The sequence below is a fragment of the Buteo buteo genome, chromosome 26 (genome assembly GCF_964188355.1).
Source record: "Buteo buteo chromosome 26, bButBut1.hap1.1, whole genome shotgun sequence".
Taxonomy (NCBI): domain Eukaryota; kingdom Metazoa; phylum Chordata; class Aves; order Accipitriformes; family Accipitridae; genus Buteo; species Buteo buteo.
Window position 1 is genome coordinate 5194495 of NC_134196.1, and position 19029 is coordinate 5213523.

The following is a 19029-nucleotide window of genomic DNA, read 5'->3' on the forward strand; positions in this document are numbered from 1 at the left end:
CACAATGAGATCTCAGCCATAAGTGGGCAACCTAGATTCTGTCGAAATTGCTTTCTTAAATAAACACTGTTGTTGGCAAAGCAGCCATGATACTGAGGCAATGTATGTGAATATATTCTTGGTTTTGCACTTGGACTTTTCATGGTGTGCCTTTCTGGTTTGGAAGTGTTGCTCTTAGTTTAGATGTTTCTGTTTTATTTTGGCAATTCTGAGGAAAATGCATTAGCTAATCTTGAACTGGAGGATGATGGGGAAGAACAAGGACAGGGAAATAGATTCTTCTGGGCTCAGATTCTTGCAGCATGGAATTTAGGCAGAGGGTAGCAAAACCAGGTTTGTGGGCTTCTGTCTCCAGTCAAGCAGTCTGTGAATATTCACATTTGTGGGCAGTCAGTCTCAGAGATACTCTGGGCCTCGTGAGGACCACTGCTGAAAGTGGACATACACTCAATCTGCTTCTCCCAAAACCAGAGCTGAAAGATAGGCAGCGTATCTGCTGACCCAAGGATGTTGGGTAACCATTAGAGTCTGCTGGGGCAAGGTGACACCTCCATCATCCCCATTTTTTTTTTTTTTTTTTGTGATAGTCAGTGTGGAAAAAAGAAGCTGTCAGAGAGATGTTGCATCATCCAAATTTTCCTGCAGCTGGTCGATGTAAGTCGAGAAGTGCTCTGCAAGGTTTATAGCCGGACTACTGCAACGCAGTCAGTTTAGCATTGCATCTATGGAGCACGGCTGAAGTAATCACGCCAGGGCTCTGTTCTGCTCAGATCTGAATTTAGCAAATGGAGGTCCCAGATGAAAAAGTTTTCTCTCATTTGTGTCCGTATTAATCAAAATCTTGTAATTCTGGACTTTTATTTGATGTAATTTGATAGGTCCCATATGAAGAATGGTTTAGAGGCGATTGCTATTTTTTAATTTTTATGGTGAGAACAGATAGTTCACAAAGCAGATTAGACATATTTCAAACCAAACCAAAAAAGTCAATGTACGTGTTGCGACATATGTTCTGCATGTTCTTCCTTAAGTACCTAGAAAATTAGTAACTGTAACCTATATCCTTTCAAAATGTAACAGACATTTAAATGAAGAAAACTGCAAAAGGTGAAAATGTTCTTATGTAGTTGCACTAATTAATTAGCAAATGGGATTTGGTCCAAAAAACTCTGTAAAGAAAAATAATTTTCATCTGAAGCCAAATGTTGCCCAGCTGCCAGATCACATTCTTTCTCTACCTGTGGACTGGATGTAGTATCTTAACGCAGTAAATTCTTGTGAGATAAAAATGTAGCAACAGCTGTCCTTGAATGTGCATTACATTTTCTGGTTTTCACTCTAAAGGGCTTAACCACTCCCATGCTTAACATTATAAGGATATATTACATTTTGTTTCTTCCTGGGTTCTGAACCAGTGCTAAAAACATGAGGCCTGAAGGCTCTATTGAGATCTGTATTTGTATCATTTGAAGACACATGCTTAGAAGCATCTATCTAAACATGTCTAAAACTATCTAATCCAAGACTTCCACATTTAGGTGCTCTGATTTTCTAAAATTTATCTTTGCAGCCTACAGGAACTGCCTTTGACTCTCCTGATTACATGTCTGCGATGATCAGAGACACTATTTTCTTATTTTAAAGAGGTAACAAAGAGAAAAAAGGAGAAAAATAATGACCAGATATAATGCCGAAGGCACAATAATTGAAAGGAAGAGCAATATTTCTTAGTATATTGCAAACTGAATGGAGGCTGTGCAGTTTAAAGGAGAGGTTACAGGGTCTATTGCACAGGAAAATTTCAATTCAGGGCCAGCGGTGGCCACCTGCGGTAGGGAAGATGCTGGTGAAGAAGAGGAAACAAGAAGTATGATGCATGGATAATAGGCCTCATAAAGCGAGGATTCAACAAAGCAGCAGCTGGAGAGACATCCTAGCACCACAGCAGTCTTTGTTAGGTGTGTGCTGCTGTATGCTGCTGTTCTGCTCATTCCTATTGAAAAAATCAACAAGGGACTAAGTAGTACTTAGGAAAATTAGATTGCATTTTCCCCTTATTATAGGAAATGTGCTTTTTTTGTTCAGTAGAAAATAACAGAAAAATCTATTTGTTACTAAGGGGGTTTGTGCCTATCTTCTTTCATAAAACAAATCTCCAATGAGTCTTTCTCATACAGATTTCAGGGAAATAGTTGTCTGGTTATATCTAAGGGAAATTTCTGGATGGGTACTTCTGAAGAACTGTCAGGGGCAGACATAGACTTCTCCAGTCCAAAGCAAAGATTTGTAATGTGCTCATAATGACTGATCTACAGGACCTGGATATGAGCAGGCATAAAAATATTTATAGGCAAATGATTTATCCTGAATGTTGTTGACAGTAGCCAACTGCAGACAAATGGCAGTGTGTGAAAATCTGTGAAGATCTAGTCATCACTAAAGAGCTCAGTGCTAAATAGTTAACCAAGTGGATGGTTCTTGAAATGAAGCATATAAAGCATTTGAAGATTCAGACCTTCAAAACCTCATTAAATGTGAGTAAAGCTCCACTGATATGGATGGAGTTGCCCATGCGTATTTGCAAAAGGAGGGATTTCTGAGCTTGAATGCTTGGCATAACTACTGAAAGTGCAGGGATCCATCTGTACCAAGTCAGAGGCACACACTGAAATCATCTGTGATGCTCTGCAAGCCCTGGTTGACCTCCAGTGGAATATTTTGAATCATTGAACTTCACGCTTCTTCAATTCATAGGACTGATCACATCATCTACTCATAAGTGTATTTCAGTGGCACAGTATCCAAAACCAAACCAGCCCCTCTAAACAAACCAGGGAGCTTTGTATCTTGAGGTGAAAGAGGGGAGGGAAATTATTCCCTGGGATAACAACAAGGGAGAAATGATTTACAGAATATTTCCATCAAGAAGTTGTTGGCAGTTTGAAGAAGGCAAATAATTCAATGACTAAGTGAGAAGTCTGTTATTTTTCTTTGTTGTATATTATTTGGGAAGTGTGATTTTTATTTATATACTCTCTGAGTAATAGTAGAGGAGAAAGGATAACTAACATAATAGAAGGGAAAAATGTCTCTCAGTTCGACTTTGTAAAGTGAAAGATGTGATCTTAGATAAAGGTTCCTAATGAAGGAAACGAGAACACTTAAAGGGCAGGAAGATAAAAAAGAATGTGGATTTGTGTCATTGCACGAACAAATGCTTCTATAGCTTTTGTTCCAAGTGTGACCCTAGGGTAATCAATCACGGTAAGACTGTCACCCATACAACTTTGAGAGTAAGATGAGGCAGCTCCTGTATATTTGCAGAGGGCTTGGAGATAGGGAAAATATCCTCCACATGTACCTTGAAGAGGACAAAATTGTTTCTAAATTGACTCCAAATTAGATCATGTGAAATTTCATATGTTCTTTTTAATTTCTGTTGGGTTTTTTTTAATATTATGTATTTTGTTTGTGCATGGATAATGGACAGGAAACATTTTTTTTGGCTATGACACTCCAACAAATTAGATTCCCCGTGGCATAGATCATCTGTTGAAATCAGTGAAGTTATGGCAAGATACCACCGGTCATAGATTCAATCCCTAATGTAGAGTGACAGTGTTTTCAACAGGCTGGAGGTGATATTTGCCATGACCCTCCTATACACAGCTGCACTGACATAAGCCAGCCCACATGTTGTGCCGTCCTTTTTTTTGTTTTTCAAGCAAGGACAGCAAATATTATGGTCCTCAGTTCAACCAGACGGCTGACAATAGAAAAAGGGTTTAGCTTGGACCATAGCTGTTGACAAAATGTTTTTTTCGGCTCTGACTAACACTTGGTTGGGGAAATTCTTCAGGGAAGTTTCTACAAGGAACTGAGACGTCATGTAGATGACTAAGTTATTAAAATATCACTCTTCTGTTTCAGCGAACAGTGTGGTACTATGGACAAAGTCATGTGGGTGACCCAGAAAGGGGAGAGATGTTAGAAAGACTAAGGCGTCTTCATTTAAAGCAGAGGTGTTAGCTAAAGTGAAGTCTGAGGTGCTAAATGTCTTTTGAGGTTTAAAATACATGATCAGCGTCTGGCATCTCGTCTTCCTTTTCTCTCCTCTCTAGGGCAAACAGTTCTAAGCTGTTTATGGTAGTGTTGTGTTGTGTTTCAGGTATATCTCAGGGTGCTTAAACCAGAAATTCTTAGTTGTGAGCGTGAATCTATTCAATTGCCAGTATTTATTCATAACATACGAGCATGCCTGTTTGTGGATATAACTTCTTATTTTCTTCACAAACAAACGGAGACCAAATCCTGACTCTCCTTAGCAACACCTATAGGAAGAAAATGTAGCTATATTAACTTTTTGCAATTTCAAAAGTTTTTGTTTCTGTCGTGTTTAACTTGTGCCGGAGATCAGTTTGGAAAATACCAGTTCTGAAATGAAAACGTATGTTTATATTTATTATTTAGGAAGATCAATAATAACGGCTGATCACTAACTCTTTCATTTTACCCATATTTTTAAAGCTTCTTTAAAGCTATTGTTATGTCAGATATGCATTGAAGCTTTCCCTATAAGTTAAGCATGACAAGCATAGAAATAATTTTCTGGCTTAACGTAGCATAAAAATTGTTAAGATGTTATTGACCCTTCTAATTTAAAACCTTCTCCGGCAACTCGTCCTGCAAATAGTTTCATTACCTTCAATTTCTTTTGGAAATTGGAGACAACTTGTGACTAAGAGACTGCAAAGCTTGATTCAGTGCTTATTTTGCAACTAAAATATGAAGGTCTTTACAACATCATGGAGTTTAAACACAGTGATTACAGAAAGGGAAACTTTAACTCTCAAAATGAGTGCTGTGTTACAAATCATTCCAAAAGACTTATTTTCAGGGACCAACCATTTTCCAAAAATCAGGCTCAACTAAGATGTCTCAAACAGGGATTTCACAACCCTTGATGTATTGAAATTCAAGATAAGGTGTTCCCAACGGTTTACACACTTTCTACTCTGCTATTCTAAACGGCCAATTGACCTTGGTCCTCAGTGCCCTGTTTTATCAGCTAGTAACACTGCTACTAAAGTCGTTAGAGTATTTTGGGAACTGTATCTCCGGGGTTTGAGTTTGGGATTGTACTGATCCTTCCAAATCTCCAATCATGACAAGATATATTTTTGATGGATGCTACTTTTTGGACTTCCCTTTGTCTGTCTGGTTTTCTGGAGGCCCCAGGAGGATTTTCGCTATGCACAAAACTAAAAGGTTCCTAGCTTGTTTTCCTGCATAGCATTTGTTAGCATAGTGTGAAACACAGTAAAACAGAGAGATAGAAAAATCATCAATGTCTTTCTTTCCTGCAATTTCTCCAACAAAACAGTGATACAGTACTCATAAACATTTAGGTAAATCTTTCTTATTTCTTGCCACCTAAAGGAACAATCTCCAAGCCCTGAAGCTGGCTTCTTCCTGCCCTAAGGGGGTGCAGACATTTTTCAGGGTAAGTATAAAACCCCAGTGAATATGTGGGGAAAAGACTCTGTCTCTCCAGGTTAGTTTTTACATGTAAAACTTATCCTCCTATCCTAAATCGCCAAAAGAAGTTTCTACTTCTGCAGAATCCTAAGCGATGATAACCAGAACAGGGGGAAAGTGCATATATAAACATATTGCCTAATATTTTTCTTAAATGTGTCACTTAGGAGGAAAAAAAAGGAAGAGAAAGCAATCTTTGGTAATTTCTTTTTTAGACATGCATTTGCGCCAGGGAGGCCAACATCACATTCCCTTAGGTATGAAAAGTGCTAGAATAAAGTCTGAGAGCTCCTCTCTCCTACAGTCAAACACAGCTGCATGAGCTGAAAAAGCGTTGTGTAGGCTATAAAACAGGACATACACATAATCACACTTTTCTTTCCAAAATCCTCTCTCCTCTACAATAAAGGTCAAGCAGAACAGCTCCTTCATCTCCTGGTGGTCACGTCTAAGGACATGCACAGTAATCTTCCTCAACACTGAGCAGTATTCCTAAAAACACATTATTCATACTTAAGCACTGGGGCCTTATAGAGCAGCTGCTCTGTAAATCCACCAGAAGAAGGTGATTAAGTCCTTGTGTGGCCACTGTATGATATGCAGACCTCTTGGTGCTCTCTTGCTGAGCTGTTCTGAATTTGAGGTGTCAGTGATTAAAAGTCAGTGTGAGATGACTATTTGCAGCTCAGCGCTGATGTGACGCAGTAGTTAGTCCTACTGTCATCAAAAAGGTGCCAGAAGAACTGGGGGCCCTTTGACATGTCATGAGCCCTTTACTCTGGTGTAAAATTGTGTTTGTTTTCTCGTGCCTATTTTTTGCACCCTCTCTGCCTTCTCATCTTCTGTTTCTCTCCTTCCCTGGTTTTCCTGCCTCTTGCTCCTGTTTCATTTCTTGTTTTGCTGTCTTGTGCTGGTGATCTTTCTTCCCTTGGCCTGTTTTAGCTCCATGCCCTCCTACCCCTGAGGGCTGCCTTGCAGTTGATATTATCAGAGATTAGTAATGCTCCCCAGACAGCATGGAGCACGCCACACTTACCTAATCCAGTCCTTTCCCTGCTCTCTGTAGATGACTTCAGAACAAGCAGAGCGGAGAGGGGTTCCAATGCTGGCAGTGTAATAATCCACTGCCATATGGGGTGTTAAAGTCTTTTTTTTTAAAGAGGGCTATTATTTTTCTGTTTTACTGTTTTCAGTGCTCCCCTTCCCATCCTACCCTGCCACAAGGCACACAGATGCAGATGTGCCCTACGTTCCAGAGAGGGCACATTTTTACAGTCCAGGTGGACTTTAAAATTACCCGCACGTGCCATTCCATCATCCTTGTAACACTGCATGAAGGATATATATATATATATATACATATATATATATATAGTATACCCAGCGGTGGCAATATTATTTTCATGGTGTGATTTCCTTGGTCTGTGTCAGGCAGCAACTGTCTTTGCGAGGATGTCCCTTGGAAATGAGATCTTTAGGTCTCCATTGTAAGTAAAATCCCTTGGGGGGAAAATACAAGCAAACTGATCTGCTGATCTCTTTGGCCAAAGGCATGAAAGCTGAAAGGGCTGACTTGGCACAACTTTCTTAGTGAACTTAGCCTAACAATGAAAAAATGTATGTGCAAGGAGGAAGGGACAGAAGGAAGCCAAAAGCAAAGTAGTGACAGGACAGATTACCATTTTGGAAGAGAATAACAGTTTTTTCTTTGCATCTGTGCATGGTCTCACTCCTACATCCAAGGAGCTCATAACATCCTTTAGTAAGACTAATGTCATGGTACAGAGGGACGTACAGCTGAACCTCAGATAAATCCATTGCCTCTTTTCCCCTGCCTGTGCTCCCTGACATACCATGCTGCTACACAACTGCTGTGCAGCATCTTAATTTTTTAGATTCCCCTCAGAAGTAATCACAGAAAAGCAGTTCCTCCACTTCCAAGTTTGAAGAAGGTTCAAATTCCTAAAGGCAACACTGTTTTATTGGACTTGACGCAGCAAAATGATATAAGTAAACCCAAATATAGAATCACAAGCAAAACTGACCAATGCTGTGTTTTTGCCATACCTTACCATTGTATTTATTTGTGTGACTTCAACTGTTTATGAGTAGTATTTATAACTTTGACAGATACATCTCTAATAGGAAAATGTTTTGTATGAAACAATTGACTTTCCCAATTCACATATCACATTGTAACCATTTTAGTTAACGACAACACGTCTACAGCAATGTATTTGGCCTGAGAGGGAAAAAAAAGCATACGCAATACACGGAGTTACACACGGTCTGTGTTTCAATAACATCTGTAACTTGTGAGGTGCCTCAGTTTCTGGGATCCAAATTGAGGCACTTCTCAAGAGAGCTTGATGTTTCTGAAAATGCAGAGAGCTCCCTCTGGAAAGCAATGGCTTAACTGGCACCAAACTTCTTAGTCTGGGTTTTTTTTTGGGGTGGTGGTGTTGTGCTGTATGTAATGTGTAACTGTATTTGTGCTCTCTAAAAATATAGGTACTTGGCATATGCCTTCACCTGTGCCTACATCACTGTCTTTCTTGCCATTTGAGATAACCTTCAAGTATTTACAATTGATGCTCCCATTTAAGAGGTAAGCTCTACAAACAAACGTGGTTTTCCTGTATTATATTCCATACAGGCTAAAGGTTAAATTACCACGCCACACCAGAAGACTGAACAGTTTTCTTGACCGTCTTCAATGCTGGTTTAGCATTCTCTAACAAAATAGGCTTGGGTGTAGGTCTATTATGGAAGGGAGAACAAGCTTATCCGCTGCAGGAGAATTCCAGGGGCCTCTGATTATCCGTTCTATTTATTGAGCCTTACAATTTCCATGGGTTTTTGGGCACTTTGCCTTGATGTATTCTTTTTGCAATAGGGCATCTTATCTATTTCCCAGAAAACTTTTTTTATGTTGTCCATCTCATTAAAGGAAAGGTTTATTTTCTCATTAACTCCTAAAGAAGGCAGAACTAATCAGCTATGGATTTTTATCCCACTGATCAATGTCATCTATAAATTGTGTTGGAAGGCTAATTCCTTGTTTCTGCACAAAAGAACTATAGAAATAATGCAGGTCAAGGACAAAGACATATCCTATGTAAGCAGACAGACTCCTGCCAACATAATCTGTAAGTGGAAAGTTAACACTTGGCTCTTTGAAACAAGTTCTGACCTGACAACAGCAATAAGCTTCTCAGAACTGGGTCAGAGAGACTGAAGGGTCAAAAAATTAATTAATGTTCTGCTGAAACGACATGATTTTGGTACTTTTGAGCATGCAATCATTCTTCCCTGCTCCTGCTCTGAAGTAATATACCCAGAAAAGTTATATGAAATATGTCTCTCTACTGATCCTGAATAAAACATAGGAATAGTTTAAAACTATGTAAAATCAGTGCTGGTACAACTTTAAGTCTTTCTAGCTTTGTTTCTGCAGATAAAGATTTTTCCTTTTTTTTTTTTTTTTTTTTTTTTTAAATCAGACGAGATAAAATAGGCAGTATCTCTGTGTCTTTTAAAAATCAGACACGTGTCTAAAACATTGGCCCTTTGGCCATAGATCTCCCAGCTGTGGTATTGGTACTAATGATTAAATGACTCCATGACTGACTAAAATCTGTTGGACGATGCCCTTCGAAATTTAAGTGGAATGGTCTCGCAGTGAGCTGCGAAGTGTAAAGACAAAAGGCTCACCCTAATGCAAACCCAGGAGTGAGCCCAGTTACCTCTCCCCTCTTCCTCCTCCTCCCACGGCCATCACCTAGAGCAGCTGTAAAGGGCATTCTTTTGATTTGTTTTTATCCATCCGCCTTGTAGTGTCAGCCTGCTTACTGTCAAGCCTGCAAGTGTGAAGGAACTTGTATTGCTCCTTGTCTGGATGGCTGGTGCCCCTTGGGATGAGAAAAACCATTGGACTGGCTGCTCTGGGGCTGGAAGTGTGATAGCGGCAGTGTATTTAAACATGACTCTCCCGCAGGATGAATTACTTTATCAGCCTGTTTAGACGTGAGTCATGGAGGCTAGCGAAAGGGCTCCAACGGCTTGCTGCTTTAATAAATTGTCTTTTGTAAACTAACTTTTGTTCCTAGCTTGTACCTTCTTTATATTTCGCAGGAGAAATCTTAGCGAGCAAACACCCTGCGCCAATAAAAGGTTGCAACGTATCTCTCGGGTATGCACTTTTTGCTCCGGGGTCTTCAGGGATGGTTGATTTACAGTAGAGGAAGAAGTAAATCTGGGGGACTTCATCAACCCTATAAGAAATCCAAGTTTCGTTTTGGCTGTAGAACTGTCCATGAAAGATTAAGTGGCCCACGTTGGAAAGGATATAGAGCAATGCCGATGGGACTGAGAGGAAACCAGGAAAAAAAGTGCTCAGGGTGCAGGTGGTGATTGCATGGAGCGAGCGTACGGTGCTGCCTCTGCACAATGAACAATATGGGAAAACATGAGCCGAAAAACATGAAAACATGAGCCCTTCTTCTCTGACCTGGCCCCGTGGGATTTTCTTGAGGCAATGCTCTGTGTGCAGCCCATAACTCTACTCAAGCGGACTCAGGTTGGACCTGGAGGGCACGAGCGGCTTCGGGACCAGCCTTTCCGTAGGGAGGATTTGGCAACGGCCGGCAGTGCCGCCGGGTGAAGATCACCTCCTTTCCCATGGTAAATGCATCTCCCTGTTGGGATATTTTCACCTGAGACCAACGGGCAGGGTCTGTCGGTATTTGTTGACTTTTATGCCATGGGCCTGAACGCACGTCAGCCCGCGCCGTGCCTGTGGGATGTTCGTAACCGGGTGTTTGCACAGGGCTGCTGCCCTTGAAGCGGCAGCCGGGCGGCTCTGCTGCCTGAAAGACTTCTCAGAAAGGAGCCCTAGTTTGGGGACCAGGGGTACCAGATCCACACCTCACACCCCACACCATCACCCCAGTTCGTGACGATAAATCAAACCGGTGCCAATCGCCGCTGTGCGCACAGGCAGGCGCGGACCCGCCTGGTGTGCACGCATGTGCGGCTTGCGTTTATGCAGAAACACACACTCACAGAAGTGTTTGGGGTGATTTCCACCATTTCTGCTGGCCGATGTGGGAACAATACTGTGTGAACACCTGTGGGAGCGGAAAGTAAATAGAGCGCTCACACGTGCTGCTGGCTGACGCGCGACCTCCAGCAGCTCAGCGCAGTGAAGTTTTACTCTTCTCCGTGAATTTTGCAGTGCTGTCGCTGGGATGCTCTAATACAGCTTGTTGTCTCTTTAATCAGCTAGTTTTAAACAAGAAATAATTTGTGTTCCAAAAATGGTTTTGCTTATATTTTTTAATTATTTGTTCAGCAAATACTTTTATTTCCAGGGCTTTGTTAATTAATGAACAATGAATTTAACAACTGCTTCCCCCTTGTTATTTTAAGAAATACTTTTAAATGAGCTACCCATTTGCAGCCATAAGCCATAAATATTGCCTTTAAAGGCTTGAACTGGAGAAGTAAGTACTTTAGGTTTCCTTTCCAAACTGAAGCAAATGCTTTAAATGCGGTTGCATTCCTCGTTTGCTATCTTACGAGTTGTTCTCTATCACTAGATAAAGCTGGCTGTTTCAGCACACTTGAGTCTTACTGCAGGTTGGTGGCTGAAACTTTCTATGTAATTCAAGAGCTTTTTTTTTTTTTTTTTTTTTTTTTCCTCTACGGGGTTCAGAGCTAAAGTGATAGAGTCATCTGCAACTCTGGCAATAGCTGTGTCTCCCTGCTGGCCAGGGTCAAAGTCTGGCTCCATTCAAGTCAGATAAGCTCCACATTTTGTGCCCTGCTACCAAAACTGGACAAACTCCTGAACCGCCCCTACCTCCCATCATGTAAGTCGATAAGAGACTATAAGCTTAATATCTAAAGGAGAGGGATTTATTTTGTGCATGGATCAGCTAAAACATTATTTGCTTAGATGATGGTTACCCCAATTACGGTTTTGCAAGTAGGCATATTGCAGTTGGCTGCACTTTACCTGGAATAAAACCAGTTGGATCCATAGCTGTGACAGTACCTGAGGATTAAAATGATGTCCTGTGGTTTTAGCATCTGTGCTCTGAAAAGAGATGCAGGAGCATATATTCTAAATGTATAATCAAGGAATGGGAAAAGATTAACAAGCAATATCTGTCCTCTGTAATCAGCTTTGGAAACAACAATAATAAATCTCACTTGCTTGATTATTTGATCGGGTCTAGTAAATGTTTGAACCAAATAGTAAGATGCATCTACAAACAACTGCAAATGCAAGACTTCAGATAATCTTGTCTTCGAGAAGCAATAGCAGCTAAACATTTCCTCTTGTGCCTCTTCACCTTTGATTGACCCATTTTCCATCTGTGTACCACCTTTCTGCTGTCTGTCTCTTGACATAAATAATATCTTGCTGATGGGGCAAAATTGGGATTTTGTGAAGCTTTGCCTGACTGACCTGAGTGGGGCTATGCCGAGGCTATCTGCTTTGTCAGATGGTAGGCTACTTAATGCTGTTTCTCTGGTCTAGACGCCTGTCTCCTGAGGACTGGTTCTCCCTAAAAAATCCAAATATACTGGGAAAACAAATTCTCATCTTATTTATTGTCTCCATAACCATCAGCAAGTATTTGAGAGTCTCTCAAACACGAGAACTCTGGTAGCGCAATTGCCACTTGGTGGGTTTTGTAGGTGGAGGCAAAGGATTCGTGCCCGCATAGCAAGAGAAACACTTTAAATTGTCAGGGCCGGACTTAGGCCAATATAGTTACATCAAAGGTGAGTCTGCAAGGAGAAAAACTGTATTTTCCCTTGACTTGCTGGTCTAGTCCCTTCTGCATTTGTAGTGGCTTTGAGTAGTTTTCCAATAGTCCTTAGAAGTCCCATTCAAAGAAGACACAGAATGCCAGTCAGTTAAGAACAAAATTTAGTTCATATCTTGCATGCACAAGACAACAGGACAATTTCATACATTTTTCTGAACTCTTTGTGTAATCCAAATAATGACCATATTGTTCCATTCTTAGGTTTTTGTAGATCAATGTGCTAACAAAGAAAAATCCTTTCCTGTTTTAAAGAATACTGATGGGCAAAAAGACAGTGGTGTGCAAATATGAACTCGTATTTGCATGTTATTCAGGGTTACCTCATTGTCCCCTCACCAGATGTGAAACAAAAATGCAGGATTAATGCAGAAATTGGAGCAACATTACCACCAGAACAAAACGGTTGGAAAAAAGATTACTGTGACAAACACAATATTTAATGGCTCTAACTTAGCTGCCAAAATCACTTTCTTTCTGCCCTTCAGCAGGAACAGGAAGGAAGGAAAATCTGGGTCCAGCAAGAAGCAGTATGCTGGGTCTTAATACGCTGTACTTGGAGACTGACCCTGCATCAATTTTTGGAGTCTTGGTGTCATCGTTTTTCAAAATCACTAGATTTCACTTAGATTGTAAAACCATAGTTTTCCCATCATTTGCTTATGAAATGGCTCACAAGAAGCATAGCTAAAATCCAGTGTGGAGTCTTTGAAAGAAGCATATGGACCTTACAGCATGCCCAGTCCAAATGTTGGTCATGGAAGAAATTCCAAACTGGGCATGGTTTTGGTTTTGTTATGAAACTCTTTGACCAGTCTTACAACTCTATTTGGGAAATTTTTGCCCATGTTGAATAATTTCAGGACTATTTTCTTCCTGAAGGTAATTTTTTCTTCAGTTAAAACACTGACAGAGTAACGGACATACTTAAAGCATGTTTCATTATTAGTACATAAACTAAGAACCAAGTGCTTTAGTAACAACACAACTAAGTATTTTCCATTGAATCTCCTGTCCAGTAGTACATGGCCATTGACATAAAACAGAACAAATGTGCTGGACATAAACTAAAGAAGTTGAAATGAACTGCCCCTGAAATAGCATTTACTAGATCTGGCCAGAGTATATGAGTTTCTGGGTGGGGGTAGGAGGGAGGGTCAGTGAGTCAGTCTGTCTTCCTCTTGGCTGCATATATTTTGAGCAAGCTCGATATAAAAATCTTATGTTCTGATTCAAAAGCGAAAATTAAATTCAATGCCTTCACAAATATGCTTACAGTTAGGTAAACCTGTACACTTTGCAGAAACAAAAACCTGCAAAACAACCTTCAAATTATTATTAAAAAATAGTCCACCAAAAAATCACTTTGGTTTGTAACTTGGTTTTGAAATCATTTACAAAGCCATGGTTAAAGTCCTACTAGACAGGCTATAGAGCGCTGCACTATTAAATACACTTATTTTAAACTGGGTTAGTCTGTCCTTCGGGGCAATGCCACAATAGTTAAGGTAGTGCCAAAAAATCACACGCTTGCAGAATATTTACTTGGAAATAAGGAGTGTATTGAAAGCCAATGTCAGCGGTTTCAAGATCCTGTCTCCACCAACCCCGTGATTCCAGGCAGTGGGAAGCACACCTGGACAGGTTTCCAGAGGCATAATGTGAACGGCATTATGCAGGGGGTGGGAAAGGCTTAACCTCATGTGGCTGCGCAGTTCAAAATGTGTTTAATACTTGCCTTTTTTTTTTCCCCCTTTCTTCTTTTTTTCAAAGGGTTTAACTTTGTTGTGTGAACAGGCGATCGGATGCATCACAGGAACAGCTTGTTTCCTTTTAATGGAATGACATGGCACAGCAGTTCCCAAGCTGTAATATGTTGATTAGGGTTGTGTGTAAACTGCAATCAGGTGATAGCTGAACTGGTTTGAAAGTATAAAATCAGAGGAGGAATACATTTAAAATGCATGATTAAGAAAGCTGGTATAACCAGGTGTCTGAGCTTCAAGTGCAGTGTGTGCTGGGAACGATCCGAGAGCTGCCGATAAATTTAAGACTGGAGAAAAGGAGCCGAGCTGGTGCTTCCCTCCTTGGCTGTACAGTGCTGAGCGCTGCACGTTATAAATAATAGATCTTTCTTCAGAGAGTTAACTTATTCCTTAATCACCATGAGGGCTGCGGTTGTGTGCTTGAATCCCAGTTCAAGCATTTGCAGCTGCTCTGACATGTACTTTCTTTGTGCCCTTGGAAGCCAGCCACCCCCTCCCCAAAGAGCAGTCCTTATTTTTTTCGCTTTCCGTGCTTTCCCTGTGCTTGGGCTCTGAGGGGAAAGGTTCAGTCTAGTTTAAGAAAAATTGCTGCATTTGACTCGAAATATCCATTCTGTCTTTGAGAACGCACTTTGTAACAAGAGGACTTGAGCACTAGGAAAATCTGCCATTATTTAGAAAATTTACCCCTGCACATGAGAGCATGTGTGCGTGCGCACGCATGCATTATTTCAAGATAACAAACCATAATCTAGAAAACTGAAGGCCTGCTTGAAGCTTGTCTTCATGTTAGCAGCAGTTGTTTTACTTCGTTTTTAACTGAGCAATACAAATTTTTTTAAGAACATATATACTGGAAAGCAAACATGACTCTACATCTGCCGCCTTTCTGTAAAAAAGTGTGAGCTGTTACCACCTCCTCCATGAAACATGTCTGTGCTAGTGTGCAGCTGGCTGACATTTGTGCTTATCTATGCTGTTGTCTTTTTTGATTGTTGGATTAAACTTTGGAAAAGGCAAGGGAGAGTGTTTTTGTATGCCATTTATATAGGTCAGAAATTATTTTCTTTATGTACTGAATGTAAGAGAGAGAAAAGAATATGAAATTTGTTTTGGCAAATACTGTATGAATGTCTAAATTCCTGTATACTCATTCAGTAACTTAAATACCCTGCAAAATAATAACATGTCAGGGAACTAGTCAAATGCTTTATTTCTGAATTAAGTTCCACTAGGCATACAGCTCTTTTACTTTGGTACCACTTAATTTCAGGTGAAAAAGAAGAAAAAAAAAAAAGTCCATGTAAACAGGGAGAGAACTTTTCTGAAGTTCTTAGATTTTGGGCATGGGCATGCTGGTGTCTGCAAACATTTCAATGATTTGGGCATGTATTTCTTGCATGCAGCATCACTCACTCACCCCAAGTCGCACTGTGAGACACCTCCACAAAGCTCAGACAGGAAATAAGCAACTCAAACAAATTTCCCAAGACAAACACTCTGACATTCATGAAGCAAGGGCCGGTATTGTTTTGCATGTGAACGTGTGCGTATGCATTTTATCTCAGCCCATCAAGCCAGAGCTCTGACAACACTGAGGGTAAGAGGAAAGTACAGGTGTATTTTTGTTACAGAGGAAAGACTTTGATTAAAGCTGGTTTGGCTGGGACAACACCTAACGAGACACTTCTGAAGATCTCGTTAACATGACCCAGTTGAGCTGCAATGCATGTGAGGAGTTTGACATTTAGATGTGCATGCAAGCATGCACAAGCTCAATATGATACAAAACTGGCAATCAAATCCACGACGGTTAGGCTAGCGAACACCTACAGCTTCCTTTAGGCCTCTGAGAGCAACTGTTTTTTTGTGAGCAGAGTGAAAACAGTGTCTTCCTAAAGCTTCGGTGAATATGGTATTGTTGTCTGCTTCCTACTGCGAGCAACTGCATTATGTGAATGAGTTATAAATTGTTAATTTACTTTGTGCAACGTATGTAGTTATACAGGTTTTCCTGCGTTTCATCACAGAGTTGGTTTCTTTACGGAATCACCCTATCTGGAGCTGAAGCTGGAGCTTGTTGCCCTGTTAATGTGCTTTCAGCTGTTCGGAGGCAGGAGGTCTTGCTGAAATGAGACGTAATTTTATTCATGGTGTCTCCCTTGGAGTGTCCCCTCAGCAGAAGCATATGGCAGTTATTCAGATTTGGGAACAGCAGTTTTTTGCTTGGATCAGCCAGTGCTCACGACACTCTTCTGGACATCAGTTTCTGAGTAAATACATTTTCCTGTTCCAAGAATGCACTGGTACGGTTAAAGTCAGGGACTTAAGGCTGATTCGTTCCTATCAGTGGGACAAGTGGCTGTATTTGGGTTCTCTGATGACCTCAAATCTGTCTCAGGCTGGAACTGCAGATGGGATGATGGACCGGCTGATTTGCTCTGGAGATCTGGTCAGTCATGTTAGGGGAGTTATAATGTACAGCAGTTTTAAAACTTCTTTTCTCTGGACAGTATAATGGCAAGAGCTTAGTTTTTGCATTATTTCTGGAATCTGGAACTTCTCCCCGAGAGGATGGTTCCTCTCTTGACCTGAATTAGTGGGAAGGATCAGTTCTCCAGCAAAACTGTCTCCATATGACCCTATGGTGTCGGGGTGCGCACATATGGTGTGCACATACCTACTTGCGGGCTCTTCTCCCAGGTTGCACAGCTGTGAGAAGATGAACTCGGTTCCCCCAGGACATACAAGGTGTAAACACCACTTTCCGACTTTCAACACTTTCTCAGTATTTCCTCACCTCCAGAAGCTCCACCTAGAACTGAAGTCAAAATCACGCGGGAGGATAAAATTATGTATGATACTGTAGATGAAAATGGATCTGGGGAAGACGGTAAATATTTCTCCTCTTGCATTTCCATGGTGTCCCCTTCCCCTTGCAGCCTACCTGCGCCCAGGACCAGGGTGATCAGCACTGGTAATTAAATAGGTCCTGAACAGGTAAGGGCTCTCCTTCCCCCGGCAAGTATCTGCTCTTTGCGCTGCCCGAGATGCCGGGCAGGCAACACGCCGGTAAGAAATTCCCTCCTCCCTCCGGCTCCAGCTCTTCCCTCCCTGTTCAGATGCCCCCTGTGGCTCAGAAACAATAACTGGTGGAACAATAAACTTTCACTGTTTGTAATTCGAATCATTTCAAAGGCTACTTTGTTGCCATAAAACCATTCCAACAAGCTTTTGAGGAGATGCTTCCCCTTCTAGCAGCCCTGTTCTCCCAATTGCCTTGTTCCTCGCCGTTATTGAGGGACAAACAGCCAAGGCAGGGCTGTGAGCTGACGACTGCTCCCTCATCTAAAACCACGTCTTCTCCACGTCTACAACAACTCCCCGTGTAATGACCGCGACAGAGGGCTGAGGGGTACTGTGTTTGAGCCCGGACTGGATTTTTGTTACTTTGAGCAGTGCTGTCCCGGCTTACTTTCGAGATGAGTAGAGGTTTTAATACTTAAACAAAAGGCAGACTGCCTGATCTTTAAGTTTCCTAGATTTGGAGTGAATTAGTTTCTCTTTCTCGCTGTTACTATCCTGCTAGTTCTTCAGTGTGTGAACTGTATTCACAGTAACGATGGGTACATCTCTTAAAACGTCTCAAATTCGGCACCCAAAGTCACCAGCCATTTCTGAATAATGTCATCAAAAATCCATAATATTTTTCTTAACACTGGGAAAACAACTCAGAATGTACTACAGCTACCATGTGATGACTATCCATTAAACATGGGATATAATTTAAACATTGATGGTAAAAGAGTGAAACATTAACATAACAGGCTTTCTCTCCACTTTTGTTCAACTAAATACACTTAATAATAAAACTGAGATGCTAATAAGGATAGGATGTGAAGCAATTTAATATTAAAAATGTTTTTCAATAGTAGAGGATGCTTATGTATTCTTGCAAAACAAAATAATTTATATTTGATTCACAGCTTGCACCAACATATGTTAAACCTAAGTGTAATTAAAAAAAAGCATTCTCATGCCTTTTAGGTTCTGTCTGTTGGCATCTTGTGCTTTTTTGTGTTCCTAAAGAAAGAGGCCATGTATACATTTAGTGAGCAAAAAGGATAAAAGAATTATGACCTTTATTTCCAAGCAAGGAAATGTATATATATGTAAAATGCAGGAGAGATGATCTCATGGAAAGAAACCCTATTTCTATTAATGCCTTGTCATATTTTTTGACTTCGTTTGCTGAATCTCACCAGTTCTATTGCTCCCTCTAAAAATGACGCAAAATAGAATGTACAGTGAGTGAACTGTGTGTTGCTCCCTGCATTGCTGTATAACATGGTCTGCTTCTGCGCCCTGCAACATCTACTCTTTGCATTGCATCCCAAATCTGTCAGGGGGTTTAAAGACCTGTTACAGGCTGTAGGCACTTTGTCCCTTCCCTTTTTCCAGTGCACAGTATGCGTAGGCATAAATGTATATAAAGCGCTCCCTTTGTGGAAAATTGTTTCAATTTTTGAATTTTTTTTTTTTAAATTGAGCTGGTGTGTGGAACTGCTGTGCCAGAGTATCTGTGCCTTTTTACAGGGCTTCCCAGGAGCACAGTCAATAGCTCACAGTTCCACGCCATATGCTCTCCTCATTTGCCCATAGAAAGAGAGACCCTACAATGGTCAATGCACTACAAATGCCTAAATAAATTAGGCAAATATAGAATAGAGCATACATTAAAGCAGCCTCGGGCAGCACTACAATATGTTAATGGAATAACTGCACAGTACAGTGACCATGAAAAACAAGATTAATGAGGTTAGGCAGTGTGGACATCCTAAGGAGGTGCACTGAAGTCCAAGAGCCAGCTTTTTCACTAGAAGTGA